At 34.7% G+C, this 19949-nt stretch overlaps 1 pseudogene; it reads left to right on the top strand.

Annotated features, from left to right (window-relative positions):
* Window positions 1-18158, top strand: part of LOC119804490 — a 33730-nt pseudogene extending 15572 nt beyond the window's left edge.
* The last annotated feature ends 1791 nt before the right edge of the window (window positions 18159-19949 follow it).

Below are 19949 nucleotides of genomic sequence, written 5' to 3' on the forward strand. Positions count from 1 at the left end.
TCTGTTCCATACCAGATGGCTCCTGGTATGAGACAGAAACTAGGAATGTTCCTTTTAACAACAAGCTTGGATTTAGAGAAGTACAGAGCCATTGTCCAACTCCAAAACCAGCTAAATATATTAACCTCATCAAAAAAAAACCTCTCAACCAATAAAATCCAAGGGTCTAATTGTTTTAGTGTAGAATTCTATGAGAACTTCCAAGAAGAGCTAATACCTATAAGCCTCAAAGGGTTCCACGTAATAGAAACAGAAGGGTCATTTCCAAACTCTTTTTATGAAGCTATAGTTACCCTGATACCAAAACCACACAGACTCTCAACCAAGATATATAATTACAGACCAATATCACTCATGAACATCAATAAAAAATTCTCAATAAAATACTGGCAAACCGAATCTAAGAACACATCAAAAAAAAATCATCCATTAAGATCAGTTATTCTTCATCCCAGAGATGCAAGGTTGGTTCAACCTATGAAAATTTATCAATGTAATACATCATATAAATAAACTGAAAGAAAGAACATATGATTATTTCATTAGATGCCAAAAGAGCAATTGACAAAATTCAGAATCCCTTCATCATAAAGGTATTGGAGAGATTAGGAATAAAAGGATTATATCTAAATATAATAAAAGCAATATACAGCAAGCTGACAGCTAACATCAAATTAAATGAGGAGAAACTCAAAACAATTCCACTAAAATCAGGAACAAGACAAGGCTGCCCATTCTCTCCATATTTCTTCAACATTGCACTTGAATTTCTTGCAATAGCAATAAGACAACATAAAGAGATAAAGAGAATTCAAATTGGAAAGGAAGATGTCAAACTTTCCTTACTTACAGATGATATGATATTGTACATAAATAATCCCAAAAACTTTGCCAGAGAACTCCTACAGATAATAAATAACTTCAGTGATGTGGCAGGATACAATATCAACTAAAAAAAAATCAGTAGCCCTCCTATACACAAATTATAAAGAAGCTGAAAGGGAAATCAGAAAAACATTACTTTTAACAATAGCTAACAATAGCTAAAAAGAACATAAAGTTTCTTGGGATAACACTAACCAAGGAAGTGAAAGACCTATTTGACAAGAACTTTAAGTCTTTGAAGTAAGAAATTGAAGAAGATACCAGAAATTGGAAGGATCTCCCATGCTCTTGGATAGGTAGGATCAACATATTAAAAATGGCAATCCTACCAAAAGCATTCTACAGGTTCAATGCAATCCCCATCATAATCCCAACACAATTCTTTACAACCCTTGAGAGAAAAATAAACAACTTCATATGGAAAAACAAAGAACCCAGGATAGTCAAAACAATCCTATACAATAAAGGAACTTCCAGAGGCATTACCATCCCTGACATCAAGCCCTGTTAGAGAGCTACAGTAAAGAAAACAGCTTTGCATAAAAAACAGAGATGCTGACCAATGGAATCAAATTGAAGATGCAGATATTAATCCACACACCTATGAACACCTGATTTTCGACAAAGAAGCTAAAAATTTACATTGGAAAAAATATGTAGCATCTTCAACAAATGGTGCTGGCCTAACTGGATGTCAACATGTAGAAGAATGAAAATAGATCCATATCTATCACTATCTATCACCATGCGCAAAACTCAAGTCCAAATGAATTAAATACCTCAGTATAAATCTGACCACACTGAACTTGATAGAGTAGAAAGTGGAAAGTAGCCTTCAGTGCATGGGCAGAGGAGACCACTTCCTAAGTATAACCCTAGAAGCACAGGCAATAAAAAAAAAACAATAAATAAATAAGACCTCCTGGAACTGAAAAGCTTCTGTAAAACAAACAACAGAATGAGTAAGACAAAAAAGGCAGCCTACTGAATGGAATAAGGTCTTCACCAACCCCACATCAGGCAAAGGACTGATCTCCAAAATATATAAATAATTCAAGAAACTAGACATTAAATTTCTAAATTGCCTAATTAAAAATGGTGTACTGAACTAAACAGATTTCTAAACAGAAGATTTTCAAATGGTCAAAAGATACTTAAGGACATGTTCAATTTTCTTAGCTATCAGGGAAACACAAATCAAAACAACATTGAGATAAAATCTTACACCTGTTAGAATGGCTAAAATCAAAAACTCTAATGACAGCTTATGCTGGAGAGGATGTGGAGCAATGGGAACACTCATCCATTGCTGGTGGTAATGCAAACTTGTGCAAGTACTTTGAAAATCAGTATGACAGTTTCTCAGAAAATTAGGAGGTAACCTACATCAGGATCCAGCAATACCACTCTTGGAAATATACCCAAAAGATGCTCAATCATACTACAAAAGCATTTGTTCAACTATGTTCATAGCAGCATTATTTGTAATATCCAGAACCTGAAAAAAAACCTAGATGCCCCTTAATTGAAGAATGGATAAAGAAAGTGTGGCACATCTACACATTAGAGTACTACTCAGTGGTTAAAAAATGACATCTTGAAATTTGTGTGCAAATGGATGTAATTAGAAAAAAACTATCTGAGTGAGATAACCCAGACACAAAAATATGAATATGGTATGTACTTACTCATTAGTAAATACTAGCCTTATACAAAGGACATTGAGCCTATAGTTCATGATCCTAGAGAAACTAAGTAATAAGGTGAACCTAAAGAAAAACATATATAGATCCTCCTGGAAATTGGAAACAGACAAGATCTCCTGAAAAAATTTTGGAGCCTGGGGGCAGAGGGTAGAAGGAAGGGGAGAAGTGGAAAAGGAGGGGAGAGAGAAGTAGAAGGTTGGCAGAGCTTGAGGGAATGGGATAGTTAAGATGGAGGAATGACAGATATGAGAACAAGGGAAGAGATATCTTGATTGAGGGAGCCATTTTGGGGTTAGCAAGAAACCTGGCTCTAGAAAAAGTCCCAGGAATCCACAATGATGACCCCAGCTAAGACCCTAAGCAATAGAGGAGAGGGTGCCTGAACTGGTCTTGCCCTATAGTCAGACTGATGATTATCTTAAATGTCACCATAGAAACTTCGTCCAACAACAGATGGAAGCAGAGGCAGAGACCAACATCCAAGCACTGGCCTGAGCTCCCAAGGTCCAGTTGAAGAGTGGAAGGAGGTATAGTATGGACAAGGAAGTCAAGACCATGAAGGGTTCACCCACTGAGACAATGTGCCAGAGCTAATAAGAACTCACCAACTCCAGATGGACTGGGAAAGAACCATAATGAGATCATACTAGTCCCTCTGAATGTGGTTGACAAATTGGAAAGACTAAGGGGCCAATGACACTGGGATTTGTCTCTACTACATGTACTGGCTTTTGGGGAATCCTTTTCTCTTTGGATATATACCTTGCTCATCCTGGATGTAGTGAGGAGGGCTTTAGACTTTCCACAGGGCAGGGTGACTTGCCCTCTCTTAAGATTGGAGTTGGTGAGGGGAAAGGTGTATGAAGGGAGTGGGAGGTGAGTTAGAGGAGGGAAGGAAGTGGGAATTTGGAATGGTATTTTTTAAAGTAATAAAATAACAACAATAATAATAAAGAATATGATGAATAAACCTTTCATATTATCTCTGAATAAAGAGACATATAAATAAATCACTGTTACAATAAATAAATAAATATAGCAAGGAATATTATTAAACTCATCGATAGCAGTTAAAATCTAGTGCTTACACTACTTGGTTCAATTATTTAGCATTTTTGAGGCACAATTTTCTTATACTTTCTTATACAATACTCTGTTCCCATGACAATTAAAAGAAAATTAATGTGTAAAGTTATCAGCATTATTAATATGTTGGTATATTAAGTAAATATTTATGTTTTCTTATGACTTGTACTTTTTCTTCTATACTTAGAGTCATTGTCATTAAATAAATAGGGCTTTAGAAGTATAATGTATGATAGCACATGTCAATAATTTACTTAATAGATTATATCAAAACTGTGGCTTTGAAAGTGCAGAAAGATAGTCTGTGGTATTATTCAATTATAATATGTGGGAGAATTCAAAGGATTTGGGGGGAAGAAAGAGAGAATGAAAATCAAGCTCTTGAAGGATACTTTAGAATACTTTGAGTGCTGAAAAAATTATATACTTTTGTAAGTTGTAACATTCACTTCAGTTTTGTAGTGAATAAAATCAATGTGTCATTTTAAATGTGAAATGATTGTCCAAAGAACAGTGGATATGGTGTGGAATATTGTGCTAATTTATAAATATGACTGTGTTCCCTAGTGTTTACTCTTTTTTTCAAAACTGTTCTTAAAATTGTCTCTAGATTTTATTATTTAAAAAAAAGAACAAACACTTCCAGAAAAATAGAAAATGTGATAATTCACTCAATATGATAAAACTTATTTAAAACTTTATAGATAAAATCATAATTGTTAAAAAGAAGAATCATTCCCACTAACATCAGCAATAAATCAAAGATGTATATTCTATCAATCTTTCTAAATATTACTTTGGAGGTCCTAGCTAAAGGCAATAAAAGCATACTGATATAAATAATACTGATTAAACAGGAGAAACAATATACATGTATATCTATAATATACATGTCTATGTTTAAAATCCAAAAACCAGAATTTAAAAAATGAATTATTTCAATCAATGAGTAATGATATTGAGGTTTTGAGATATAATGTTTAATATATAGGAATAAATTTATTTCATATATACCAGCAATGAACAGGTACAATTAAAATAAAAAACTATTTTTTCTTATCCATATGACCTTACCCTACAATGCACAAATCCAGTGGAATTTGGACCTGACAGATGTTGCCCCAGTGTGTGGCTACAACAGCTGTGTCCCATGTGTGTGGCCAGTGGCAATAGGGAACATGTGGTGCACACTGCTGGTATAAAATTAAAACGTGAATGCTCAAATAGATATAGATAATTAATGTAGGAAGACAGTACAAAGATATCTGGAGTAAAAGATTTGTAATTAAATAATTGCAGATACGGGAAAAATACCAGACATCTATCTGTACATTTGCTTGAGTATATTCTGAAAGCAAGAGGAGCTGGAGTGGAACAGAAACAAATGAAGAGATTTTTAGAGTTCGTAGATAGTTTAAATATTCCACTCCCTCCTTAATGCTGGTGGCATAGTCATGTGGACTGCTCCAGAACTTGGAAAAGCCAAAGTGCAGCCCAGCCTCTGCTCTCTGCAAGCTCCTAGTAATTGGTCTAGGAACAGCAGCCTCTGACTTTACTGAGCACACTGGGGTGCACAGCCTAGCAAAGGCCATAGGCCTGATGTCAATAAGATGGTTGCCACCTGTGTACACACATTGTAGCCAGTTGAACCTGGGTTTATGTCCTGAGGTGGGGGAGGAGCATTGGTGTGAGGAAATTCAGTAGTGACCTATCACCAGATGAGTTTCACCCAAGTGGCTGCCTCCAGATAGTTCAAGTTGTCTTTATAGTTCAAAAACAATTACATTTTCCCACATGAACTAACATGTTTTCCCCACCCTCCAATGTTAACCTCAAGCAAAACCAAATACTCCAATTATGGGGCTATTTTTTCACAACTTTTACATAAAAGCATCTTTTAAACTAAAGCAATATTTATTATTTTGCTAGCTTGGCCAAATATCAAGCCAGGTACATCCTGTCATTACAAAACTACAAGGTGATAAACAAAGTCACACATTTTCAATAACAGTAGTATCATTTAAAATTAAAAAAAAACACATATCTACAGAGATGGGGTGAATTGCCTCTGCTCCTGTAATCACTGAAACAGAACAGCTCCCATGTTCTGGAGTGACAGCTGGCATCCCCAGACAAGAAATCTGAAAAGCATCCGCTCTCAAGGAACTTTAGGGGAAAATGTTGTAGAAAAAAATGGGATTTCTGGGAATGAACACATCTGTCTCATGCATGACTGAAAAACTGACACTAAAATTTACCGAGAATTATCAATATTCAAGAAAGAAGAGGTTTTGCTGTCCATACCGCTACAGCAGTAATCTGCACTGTCCCAAAGCTCCCCAGTTCTTGCCAAATGAAAAATGTCCCTGTTTTCTTTGTCTTATGGAATCTGTTGTACAAGCACCATATACTGGTCTGAAACTAAGATTTGTGGATCCCAATAAAGTTTGGTAATATGGCATATATATTCATAGTGTGTAGGTAGAGACTGTTTGTTTCCCAACTTCTTAGACCCAAATAGTGACAGAGAAACTGTATTAATTACAACAATGTTGGGACAGAGATAGCCCCAACTATTAAATCTTGAATTAAACTATTTTTATTAGTCTGTGTATTGCTGAGAGGCTGTGGCATACTAGAAAGTTTCCTAGTCTTTCTCCTTCAGCATCGCTTGACATCTCCTAGAATATACCTATGCTGTCTATATATTTGTTTGGATTTCCTCCCTGGCATTGCTCTTCTAAGTCATGGGCAAAACAAGTTTTATTCATTAACCAATGGTAATAAAACATATCTATAGAATACAGAGGGGAATCCTACATCACTAGTGTATGCAAGGTCTTACCACCTTGATCCAAAGACTTAATATAATATCTATTAAAACTTGACAACGTGGGTTTTTGGTCATTGAAAACTTGAATCTAAATATTTTATGGATAATAAAAGATCTAAAATATCTGACACAATGAGAAAAGCTAAGAACTGGTGTAGGAGGTTCTTCTGTTCATGTGTTGCATTCATTGTCTAATGAATAAACTGCTTTGGGCCTAATAGGGCAGAACTTAGGTAGGTGGAGAAGACAACTGAATGCTAGGAGGAAGAAAGCAGAGTGACAGAGAAGCCATGGATCCTCCACCTCAGACCTATGCTGGTTAGAAACTTGCCGGTAAGCCACAGCCACATGGCAATACACAGATTAATGGAGATTAGTTAAACTAATATGTAAGATTTAGCCAATAAGAAGTTAGAGCTAATGACCAAACAGTGTTTTAATTAATACAATCTCTGTGTGGTTGTTTTGGGGTTAAGCAAGCTGGGTGGCTGTAATAAGCAAGTGGCCCCACTCATTGTAACAAAGAACAAATGATGCTATGTGACTTTGTGTTATTAAGAAATCATACCATTCAGCATAGTGCATTATTGGAATATAATATTCAAAGAGATCAATGGAACAGATTTCAGAGCCAATAAATTGATAGATCCTAAAAAATATAATCAGCATATTTTTTAGCAAAACTACAAAGGCAGTAAGTAAATAAATTAATATAATTTAACAAATGATGCTAGAATTGGATAGTTGTATGCAGCAGTATGAAATCTTGACACAGAGAGCATAATTTAAAATTCCCTAAGTAATAATCATGAATCTAACTATATCAAACAAGAATATAATAGTAGTTCTAGTAGAAGGAGACATTAAAGAAAATTTGCTTGTCATTGGGTATGATAATAACTTTTCATGTATAACAACAAATGCAAAATCCATTCAGAAAGAATGATTATACTTTATAAGTAAAACCTGCAGAATTACAGTGCAATATGTGGCACATGCATACATACATACATACATACATACAAATAAGCATACATACTTTAAAAAATACAAGAAAAATGTAACATACCTGAGATTAATGACTGATCATATATATATATGTGTGTGTGTGTTTGTGTGTGTATGTGTATGTATATATATGTGTGTGTATATATGTATGTTTGTGTGTGTATAACATATGAAATGTATAATCATGTGAAGTTCAAAAATGACAGTAAAATTCAATTCGGAAGAGGCAAAACACATTAGTAGATATGTCAACAAGGAAACATAAAGATAATAAATAAGGGGATAAAATTATATCTTTGTCCATGATTTGTAAAATGATTATTCTGTAGCCTCTTCCATAGGTAAGGTGGTAACTTGGGAATTAAGATGACCATTAATTGTATAATACCAAAGGATGGCACCAGGAGAGAGTTTCAGTGAATACTAAACTCGGCTTGCATTTAATTTTCCATACACTTTTATACCCAAATACAACAAGGGGAAGAAGACAAAAGATTGATTTAATGTGATAAAAAGGACAAATGGAACAGTTACTTGTTTCACAATACTTTGAGCCATCAATCCATAAGTATTCTGTTGTTTAGGCAGTGAACCCACCCTAGACCAAGTATCCTAAAGGCAGCCACTCCCAATGTCAAACCTCCTATTTCAAAAGAAAGAACAGAAATAAGCTTGAATATCCTGATCATTGGTCAGGGTAGAATGGATTTACCTGTAATGGGCTATCTTAATGTCAAAAGGACCAAGTAACTACACCCTAGGTCAGGATGTATAGCCATTCTTTTTGTCAACAACTTTTAGTAATCTAAAACTCTCTGACATTCAGACAAGGTGGAAAATGGGTTCCTTGTATAATGGTACATAAGGTTACACAGAGAAAGCTGGTTTCAGGAAATAAAACAGAGCACTTGCTAACATTTCATATTTTATTTTAATATATGCATATATAATTTATATAAAATTTATATAAAATTAGAATTATGTTTCTCAGTGTGATATTTTCCTATATATGCAACATATATTTGTTTATATTAGTGCTACTATGTTCTTTTTTTCAGTTTCCTGTTTGTAATCTTATTTTCACCCAATATTCCTTCTTATATTCATATCTTCTATAGTTTTCTAGATTTTTTTATTTTATATAATTTATCAATGAAAGAAAACAAATTCATCTCTCAGAAGATTTTAATTTATTTAATCTAATGATTCTATCTATACATATTTTTACATATATACATATATAAAATATATAATTTTATTTTTCTCCTTGATTAAGTAAAACATATATACATATACATACATACATATATATATGTATATATATGTATGAGAGAGGGGGGTATATGTGTGTGCATGCATGTATAGATACAGAAAAATACATATACCTATTTCTGTATATTTTATTTCTTTTATTAATTCATCTTTTTTTTTTTTTTTTTTTTTGGTTTTTCGAGACAGGGTTTCCCTGAAGTTTCTAGAGCCTGTCCTGGAGCTAGCTCTTGTAGACCAGGCTGGCCTCGAACTCAGAGATCCGCCTGCCTCTGCCTCCCGAGTGTTGGGATTAAAGGCGTGCGCCACCACCGCCCGGCTAATTCATCTTTCTATAAGACTATTTATTTTATAAGACTATATATTTCCTAGAGTTCTTGCTAGGTTTCATGGATTGAAAACTGTAATCAAATCAGTATTGTGGCTGTGGTTCAGTTGGTGGAATGCTTACCTAGGATATATAAGGAAGGCAATGAATTTGACATCCAACACTAAATAATCAAAGTATGATGTCATATGTTTGCAATCTCAAAATACAGATAGATAGATGTGCAATAATCAGAAATTAATGGTCATCCTCAGCAACATGATCAATTGGAGGTCAGCCTAGGATGCATAAGACCCTGTCTCAACATTTATTGTAATCCAAACAAAACAATGTTAATCCCACAAAGCAGTCTTAAAACACAAACCTGATGAATGTCCCTGCTTCCAAATGGCATATCGCATATCATTACTATAATTTTATCTACAAAACCATTTAATTTTCTTACCTTTATCACTTTTTCCCATACCCATACTATGTAGGACTTAATTACAGTTATATATTTTATAGACAAGATAATAATGAGTGGCCTGTACTAAAGATTCTTCTGTATTGGGGACAAAGGATTTTATAACTTCAAGAATAACAGGAGACAGTCAACCCATTACATTAGATGGTGTTTCATCTACATTGGCCCTAGTATATTTATTTATTTGTGGTGTTTGAGAATACTGTAGGGTAAGTATCCTCATGAGAGCCACCTAGATATAGTCTTTCAAGTTTTCAGGATACTAAGCTATTTTCTTCCAGGGTCATGACTTCCTCATAGAATAGCTGTGTTGGAGTCTATAGGGTTCTACAACTCTCACCCTGACTTCTTTAGCCTGCTGTTTGATTGTCTGCCCTCTTGTTATAGGTAATTTGGGTCTTTTTATATTCTACTATTGACACCCTCTAGCTTATTCAATAAACTATTAACTAATTGTTGAGAAGTCCATCTCTCATTATCTATGTGCACTGTGTCAAAACAACCTAACAGAAAGCAACCAACTTCTCTGTATTTTCATATATCCTTTCCAATATATTTTCTAACTGACTGCCTCCTTGTGTGTATTATAGAATTCTATCACAAATAAATTTTCCAAGGATGCCAAAGAAAAAAATTTAGTGATGTATAATTATTGGGTGCTAATTACTGTCCATGATACCATCATGATTGTCAATTTCATTTTGCAATTGAAGTAGTAGAGATGGAAGAGTGAGTAGATTCATTTGAAATCCTATTTTCAACAATTTTGAGGATCATTTTTGGTACTTGTTCTTTTAGCTATAGTTCCTCTAATAAGCAGAGATTAAAATAAGACTTAATGTGTCAGTTAATGTAAATACATTTATACAATCTGATACAGCTGTCTATTCTTTATGTACATATCACCCAGAGATATGAAAAACAGTTAGGTATAAACAATTTGCAATCTGGCAAATGCTAATAGAAAATGATGGGGCAAAAAAAAGATGTCTGGAAGCAAACAACTAACAGAGGAGTTAGGCATGTGTTCCCTCAGCATCCTTATGTTATTAATAAAGAACAACACGTGAGAATTTTGAAACTAAATGTATTTCATTCTAAAGCTGGAAATTGTACATTATGAATTGTCTTTGCTACAACATGAAGAAAACTAAGGAATAGAATAACATCCTTATCACTACCATTTCCAGATATATAATTGTGTCTCACATGATCCCAATTATAGATGAAAAGCTAATGGCAAGTTTTGAGCACAGAGGGAGGGAGAAGTGCACTGTTCCATGAATGTGCTCCCTAAGATGTCATTCAGTAACAAATTGTCATCCCCAAAATCAGCATAAAAGCAATATTAAATGGACTCTATAAGTTGTATTTCTATATTTATTCATTTATATTTGCATATATTGTACCAAGAATAATTAAAGAATAAAAAGTAATGGCTTTGAAATAGGTTAGGGGACACATGAAGAGTTGAGGTGAGAGAAGACTTTATATAAATATAGTACCGATATATGAAATTCACAATAAATAAAGTATAAATTCCAAAGTGATAAGTATTCAAATGACACTTCTCTTAAAAGCATTTTGTAGCCATTTGCATCACATATATTGTCTAATAATACTATACTTTGTATTCAAAATATTTTTCTACTTTTAGCACTCCAATTTTTTTATATTCTCCTCTAGTTTTTATTCTTTCTAGACACCTCTCAGTATGTATTAATTCATCAATCAATATGCATTTAACTTAAAATAAAAATTATACCTGATTGTCTGTCTTTTAAAAGTGTTTTCTCTTTCTTTTAGCCATTGAAGTCCTTTGTCCTCTTTGTCCTTTATTCACAATTATACTGAAACATGTCATCTCTGATTCTATTAAACTATTGAAATTTATCGTTTATAACTTTACATTGAATAATGCTGCTGAAGGGTATGCTTCAATGCACATCTTCATCACTATAAATTCATAACCTCTAAAATCATCTCTAACATAAGCATAGTTCCTCTTTCACTAAGAAAAGAATTTAGTGAGAGTATCTCATAATATCTCACATGCTTTCAACATGTCACTTGTAACTATCCACAATCTCTTTCCTTTACCCTCAAAGGACATTTCCCTTTCTTCTGTACAATTGCAAATGCCATTTTTAGCACAATTTTTTCTCCTTCCTTTTTTTTTCACTGTTATGTTCCATAAAACACTAAATTTTTAGAAACATCTATACATTCAGTTTCTCTTGCTTTGTTTTCATGTTACTTTCTAATTCAGTAGAAGATAATCCCCCACTCCATCAGTCCACTAATATTATTTCAATAATTTCAAAGCACATCTTTAGTTTCTAACATCAAAAGAGATTGTTTACTCACAAATCTTTGTTTTGTGCTAATGTGGTATATAGATTGTACTTGCTAACAAACTAGCAAAAATGATTTTTTTTCTAAACTTAAATTTCAAGAGGCATTGGAATTCTTGTTGTGGTCTTTTTTTGCACATTGTAGCAGTTTGGATGAACTTGAACTAACTTCCTCAAAAAGTCATGAAGAAGAGACCGAAACTAGAAAACAATTCAGATCCAGGTGCTTGAATGCCCACTGGGGGTTAACGGAAAGTAGCTGAGAGCATGCCTCCTGCTCAGCACCCCTGCCCCAGAAAGAAGCTGGATTGGGTCTCCTAGGTGTGCAAAGGCAGGAAAGCATGGCAGATTCCAGCTGCCATACACTGAAACATTTCCAGGACACACAACTGGCTGCGAAGCAGATTTAGCTTTTATTCAGACAAAAAGGATTTATATGCTTCATCGTAATTCCCAGAGTTGAGGTGGTGAGCATGGCTCCCACCCAGCAGTACCAGCACTGGGGGTAAATGTACATCTGCAAAGAAAGGTAGTCCAGCATTCAGGGCTGCTGCATCACACTCCTAACCATTTTAAAATGCTCCCTTACATATATTTACATATAAAAAACCTCTCAAGGAGACTCAGTGTGTTTAAAAAAATATATGTATTCTTAGGAGAGAGATGAAAAAGAGTATACACAGCTATAAAAAGTAGTAAATGTTTGAAAAATAAAGCAAAGTCTTTAAAGAGAGTAAAATAGAAAAGAATGCAGTCATAGATTAAAGGAGTAAAGAAAAATAAGCCACTTAAAATGGAAAATATACAGAGTGTTGATTATACATATTATTCTGTTTTCTTTGAATTTTTTTGGACACAAAAGGATATTTGTTTCTCAGGGCTGCTAAGCTAAACAAACAAAGGTATCTTGACTTCAAAATTTGAGTCTAAGGATATGTTACTTTGGAAAAAAAAGGTTCTGCTTTTGTTTAACAAGAAATGAGAGTCTGTGTATTCCTTCCAGGCTAATGTGTTTCGATGGACCAAGACTCTTGAAAGGTTTCAGTGAACTCTAAATATATTTTACCTAGCAAACAGGAGGAAGCCTTTTGGAGAAAATGATGCCCAAATTCTCAAAATGATAGTTTATAATATTTTTAAAAAATATTTAAAGCAGGCTATGATATAGAAATGAAACTTTCATTTGGTTTATTGATACAAATTTAAGGACAATTTTGTTATATGTATATTTCTTCTCTTGTTTAAGGTATTATATGTTTGTTCATCTCATTTAAAAATGTAATGTATAATTTAAAATTGTGTATTAATAGTTTCTGGATTTTTTGAACCTCCAGTTTGCCAGACTTCTCAAACCTCCGTATTCCCCTAGTCATTGCAAGGCTTCCTTATTCTCCAGAGAAAGGTGAGTGTGCTATCTGCCCATTCCACAACCCCATGATTCAGTACATCAGAAGCAATAGGGAGTTGATTCAAGCAGGAAGTCAGTTTATTACTGTGAGTGTCAGTTTATATAACTTAAGTGACATGATGTGATGTGGGGGTACCTTCATCCAAGGAGAGGCAGCCAAACCCACCTTCTGACTGGAGGGACATCTACCTAAATTTTTCTGTCTCATCCTCCCTCAAACTCAAGCCAGGCTTTTCTCTCTCCTTTAGGCCTTGAAGTACTCAAACTGGGTTTTTTTTTTCTGTCCTATAGACCTTGAGGTACAGGCTCTGACATAATTTTGGCCCAACAAATAGTCATCTATTAAAGTCAAACTGTAGTCATGTTAGTTAAGTTTTCTAGATGTGTAGAGATATATTTCAGATTGATAGGTATTTTTCAGCCCTTTCAAAGACCTATGAAATATGGTATTTTGAATTTTTAAGAACTTATACTTTTATGGACAATGAGACATGTCTGCTCTTACCTGGACGGCTTGGTGGTATGTTGTATGAACTGGATATGCAATACCCACAAAAAATGACTGCTAAACATTCCAAAAAATAGAATGGTCCTTCAGTGTTCATGCTTCACAGAAGAAACTGCCAGATCTTCTGCGGGACACAGAAATAAGCAACTGATGAACTTTGACAGTATAAGGCAGAACAGATATTCAAGTTTCCTGCTTGATGAAAAAGTCTGCCACATACTATAGGCCTATAGTCTGAAGATGGATGCCCTGACATTACAGAAGAACTTTGGGTGACTGTCCAGGAAGCGAGATGTCCCTGTCATTTCTAGAACTTTGGAAGTTGCTTACAATGTACTTCCTGTTTAATTAAGTAATACTATATCCTTCTGGGTTTTTGGAGAGTAGAAGACATATAGTTAAAAATTTCCATAGAGATGATAAAAAATAAATTATATATAAAACTTTAGACTAACAAAAATAGGATAGATTTTTCTTAATTTTCCAAATGTAAATGGACTAAATATTGTAACTATAATTCTTGTTTAATAAATGTTTTTATATGTAATTTTATTATATTAAAGTTAAAACCTTCCTTTTTAATTAGACAGAAAAGGAAAGACTACGTGGGATGTCCTTCTGTATTATATGTTGCTTCTAATGGTTGATGAATAAAAGTTGTTTCGGCAATGGCTTGGCAGAGTAAAGCCTGATGGGAAATCTGAACCGTGATATATAGAGAGAGTAGGCAGAGTCAAGAAGATGGTATGTAGCTGCCAAAGGAGACAGACTCCAGCATCTTATCCATAAGCTACAGCCTTGTAACAATACACAGATTAATAAAAATGTGTTAATTGAAAATATGAGGTATATAGAAATACACTTAAGCTATTGGTCAAACAGTGTTGTAATGAATGGTTCATTTCACGACTAAATTCAATTGAAATAAGCATTAATGTTATATCCTGCAACATATTAAACATATTTTACTGAAACATTAAAATAATAGTGAACAATTGTGTTATTTTCTTTGCTCTTAGTGATAAATTAATGAAGCATAAAGTAGTGATATAAATTGAATAACATAGCACAGTTATCATGGAGGAGCCTGGATCTTTCATGAAGTTTCACATGTAACCTCACTAAATTTCTGACCACATTATTTTCATTTAAAGATATTACTGTTGTGATGAATTTATTCTATTCTCTTCAAACTGATATTGCTGTAAACCACAGAGATATATCAACCTTTTTCTTTGCCTTCTATAAAGCATATGGGAATCTATAGTTATCTAAAATCCAATTGAATTGTCAAGCAATTACCCCAGTCTCCACTATGTCTTTCCAATATTGACCAAGTTTGAGTTGAAGTAAATTTATAATGGGTTTTTGAGAAATAAATAGAATTATATTGTATTCTACTGTATGTTTTTGAGCACCAAGTCAATGTTAAATAAACTTGATTGATATATGTGTTTATATGAAATAGTGTTGGTCTAGAGTGCTAATAAACAGCTTGGAATACCTTAATAACTGGCTAAGTTTTGTTTTTGTTTTCTTTTGTTTTGTTTTAGTTTAAGCTAGCAATCAGAAATTGTAGACACCTGGAGAACAGAGAAGGTAAGGGTTCCAGTAGATTTTACTGTTTTATAACATTTTGTCATGCCTGATTGAAAATTTGCATCTAAAATATTTAATCTTTGCTACATTTTCTTGAAGACAAAAGAGTTCAAAACAATTGAGTGTTCTATGGTAGTATAATCAGTACAGTTATACAAATTTTAACTAACTATACTCGCTTTTCATGTTTGAATTTATTCAGTTTTTAATCTTAATTCAGTGTAAATGCAATGGGAGAAGTAAAAAATCAGTTATTTGAACTTATAATCTGGAGTATATACTTTAGAATGTCTTTTTATTCTCTACTTTGAAAGGACTAATTTAATAGAAATCATGCCTCAGACACTTGCTCCCTCTGGTTCCTGCAATTCTTCTTCCCCCTCTTAAATGATGATTCCTGAACATTAACTACAAGACAATGCATGATGAAGATGTTCCATTTAGAGCTGAGCATTATACATTCTCTAGTTTTACTCATGTTCACTGGTTATAGGTGTCTATGTTAATAGCTATCTACTCCAAAAATTTATGAAGATTGAAAGATTCAATAATTTATGTGTACAAAGACAAGAACTTCCTAAATTCTTTGAGGAGAATAATAAAACAAGGATCTCACATCGTACTTGTGATCTAATAAGCTATGAGATTTTGGTCCAGTTACCAGTTCCATCCTTGGATTCTATCTTGTGAAGTGGACTTTAAACAACAGAAAAAAGTGATTGGTGACTCCCATAATATTCATGCCAGCATCACAACAGTGAACATATTCTGGCATGCCAATCATTATCATATCTCACAGGGTTTATGGAATGGTTAAGACTTGATGACTCTTATCTCCTTGTAGCATGAATCGAAACTTCGAGCACTATGAAAGCTATCAGGGATGAAGCTTTAATGTTTCTATCAGCTTAATGTTTTATGCCCTATTATTCACATACATAATATTTTAAGCAATAGTTTATCTTCAACAGATCTCTGAGAGTTCCAAGAGCAAAGAAAATATAATATTTGGGTCTCATTCTCATCCCAAGATCTAAAACCTTAGAAGAAATAACTCATATCTGACACTGGGCATTTTATTCAATATTTTGTGTTATTTAGGTAAGAATTGTTCCTGTGTAACAAGGTAACTCAATTCAAACATTTTTTTCTACAAATGTATATTTTAAGAAATTTATATAGTAGCAGTTGCATATGTCATTTTCAAAAGTCTTCAGTGTACTATGATGAGTACTTCAATTTAACATATACATATATCTAAAAGTTTATACCTAGCATCAACATATGAGAAAGGATAAAGGACATTTGTTTTTCTGGGTCTGGTTTTCTCACATGATGTAATTATTTAGATCCACCCATTAACTTGTCAATTTCCTAATTTAATTTTTATTTGCAGCTGAAATCTATTACACACACACACACACACATATGTATATATATGGACATTAGACATCAATTTTTTAATTTTTAATTTAATTTAATTTTTAATTAAAATTTTAATTGCTGGAGGTCTTCCAGCAATTTGTGATCTGAAGTATGTCTGGATTGTCTTGCATCCAGACACAGAGCCTTCTAAAGGTTGTGCATTCGCACAATTCATATCTCAGGAAGCACCTCAGAAATGCCTTGCAGCTGCCTCTCCAGAGGCCGAGGGTGGTGGGCTTAAACTGGATGGCAGGCTGCTCAAGATTGACTTGGCTGTGACCCGTGATGAGGCAGCAAAGCTCCAGACAAAGAAGGTGAAGAAGCCAACTGGAACCTGGAACCTCTATCTGGCCTGAGAAGGCTTGATCAGGGTTGGGACGAAGGCTGCCGAGGGTGTGACTGCTGCAGATATGGCCAAATGAGAGCAGTTTCAGCTACTGAAACATCAGAAACTCAAGAACCAGAATATCTTTGTCTCTCAGACCAGACTTTGCCTGCGCAATCGGCCAAAGGCCGTGGATGACAACCAGCTGAGGAAGCTGCTGCTGAGTGCCACTAGAGGCGAGAAGGGCATGTGCATCAATGAGTGTAGAGTGATGCGGGACCTTAAACCAGTTCATGAAAAATGAAGGGTCAGTCCCTGGGCTATGCATGAGCATACCCTCAGAGCCCTCTGCCATATCAACAACCCAGAAATATTTGGGTATCAGAAGAGACCAATAGTGGAGTTCTTGTTAGAAGATCGAAGGAAACTTAAAGTAAAGGAGCTGAGGATCCAAAGCAGCCTGCAAAAAAATGGAATCTAAGCCTGTAACCAGTAAGCCCCAAAAGGAGCAAAAAGAACTTGGAAAAGACAAGCAACAGAAAGCAGTGAGCCCCTACAAAGGATCAAAGTCAGGCTTCTGGAGAGCAGAAAGGGAAAGGGCGCCCTACGTGGTGGACAGGGTTTCAGACCAAGGCTGAAGTGGAGCAGGTGGAGCTGCCTGATGGGAAAAAGAGAAGAAAGGTCCTGGCGCTTCCTTCATACCAAGGGCCCAAAATTAGGTTGCAGGACAAACGCAAAGTGAAATCCCTTCCTCCTAAGTAGCCAAATCCCCAGACAAGCCACTGGAAGCAGAAGCAGCAGCAGTTACTTTCTTCCCTGCAAGTGCCTAAGGAAAAAAGCTAAGGAAAGTAAGGCAGAATCCCACTTCAACCAACTGGTAGAACGGTATAAGCAGAAATTGTTGGGGACTTCTAAAGGGGCATCCCTGATGAAGAGAAGCAAATGGTTTGATACTTGATGCCGCCTGCAGAAAGCCATGTCTTCACTGAGGGAAAGAGCGTCCCAAGTACTCCGTTCTTGGGCACTATGTAGCTGTGTACATTCTTGGTCCCTTCTCCAGTGTGAAAGGAAAAAATACCTGAAGAACACCATGAGTTCTTACATTCTCCCCAGATTACTGCTGAAGCTTTATGTGTAATTGTGATTCGTTCTATTTTCTTCTTCGATGGAAACTATTGTAAAAAAAAATGTTTTGGAGTACCGAATTTTTTTGTTTCCAGTTTATTTATTTTTATTAAAAATTGCCATCTCCTCCCCTCCTCCTCCCCCTTCCCTCCCCTCCCCTCCACCCATACCCCCACTCCCTCCCTCTCCAGGCCAAAGAGCCATCAGGGTTCTCTACACTATGTTGAGTCCAAGGTCCTCCCAACTCCCTCCAGGTCCAGGAAGGTGAGCAACCAAACTGACAAGGCTCACACAGAGCCCGTCCATGTCGTAGAGACCAAGCCCATCGCCATTGTCCTTGGCTCCTCGGTCAGCCTCCACCATCAGCCACTTTCAGAGAGTCCGATTTGGTCGCATGTTCCATCAGTCCCATTCCAAGTGGACTTGGTGGTCTCCCATTAGTTCTGGATGCATATTTTGTTATGGAGTCTGAAAAAAATCAAATTTTCAGTTCTTTGAGTTTACTCTTTTGAGAAATCTCTATGTAGTTAAATCCTTCAATTTTTAACTATTTTTAGGGTGGGTGGGTGTTTAATTATTAAATGTTTTCATATGATCTATAAAACAACTACTTGTCAAATGTTTAGATAGTGTCCTTTAAGTTTTTATATTTTTCCTATTCTGTAGACTTTCATTTTGCCAGATTTATACTTTTATTTGCTGCCCAAAGCATGTTAGTTTCATGAAGCTTTATCCTCATTTCTTTTGTTCTTAATGTCCGTGCTACCAGAGGCCCTGTTCATCATATTGTTTTCTCTGCCAGTGTATTGAAGTACTTCCTATATTCTCTTCAAAAGAGTCAGGGTATTAATTCCTAAGATGAGGTCCTTGATCTCTTTGGAGTTAAGCATTGTTCAGAATTGCAGGAAGGTATTGGCTTAATTTTTCCACATGTAGCTATTCAGTTTAGTCACCACCATTTGTTGAAGATGCCATATTTTCTAAATAGTGTATTGTTGGCTTCTTTGATAAAAATAAGGTTGTAGCATGAGCATAATTTTATCTGGGTCCTCAGGTCTAGTTTATTGATTAAAGCATTTGTTTTTATGCAAACACCATATTGTTTTTATTACTATAACTGCATAGAATACCTTGAAATCAGATTCAGTGATACCTTTAGCCCTGTTTTTACTCTTAGAGTTTTCATTGCAGAGTTTTTCATTTTCTTTCTTAAATCTCTGTGAGTTCGAGGCCAGCCTGGTCTACAAGAGCTAGGTCCAGGACAGGCTCTAAAAAAGCTGCAGAGAAACCCTGTCTTGAAAAACCAAAAAAAAAAAATTTATAATATGATATTTCAGTTTTGAAGGTATTGTGAATGCAATTATTTCCATGACTTCTTTCTCAGTATTCTTTTTGATAGTATATGGTATAGCTAATAACTTTTATGTGTAAATTGTGTCATTATGCTACTTAGCTGAATGTGTTCATCAGTTTTAGGAGAATTTTGGTGGTGACTTCAGAATCTTTTATATATAGAAATACATTATATATTTCTAAGAGTATTTTTATGTCTCCCGTTCTTATATATATTTTATTCATATCCTGATGATACAGCCAAGAGTTTAAGAACTATGTTTAAAAGGAT

Source organism: Arvicola amphibius, chromosome X, assembly GCF_903992535.2.
Source record: "Arvicola amphibius chromosome X, mArvAmp1.2, whole genome shotgun sequence".
Taxonomy (NCBI): Eukaryota; Metazoa; Chordata; class Mammalia; order Rodentia; family Cricetidae; genus Arvicola; species Arvicola amphibius.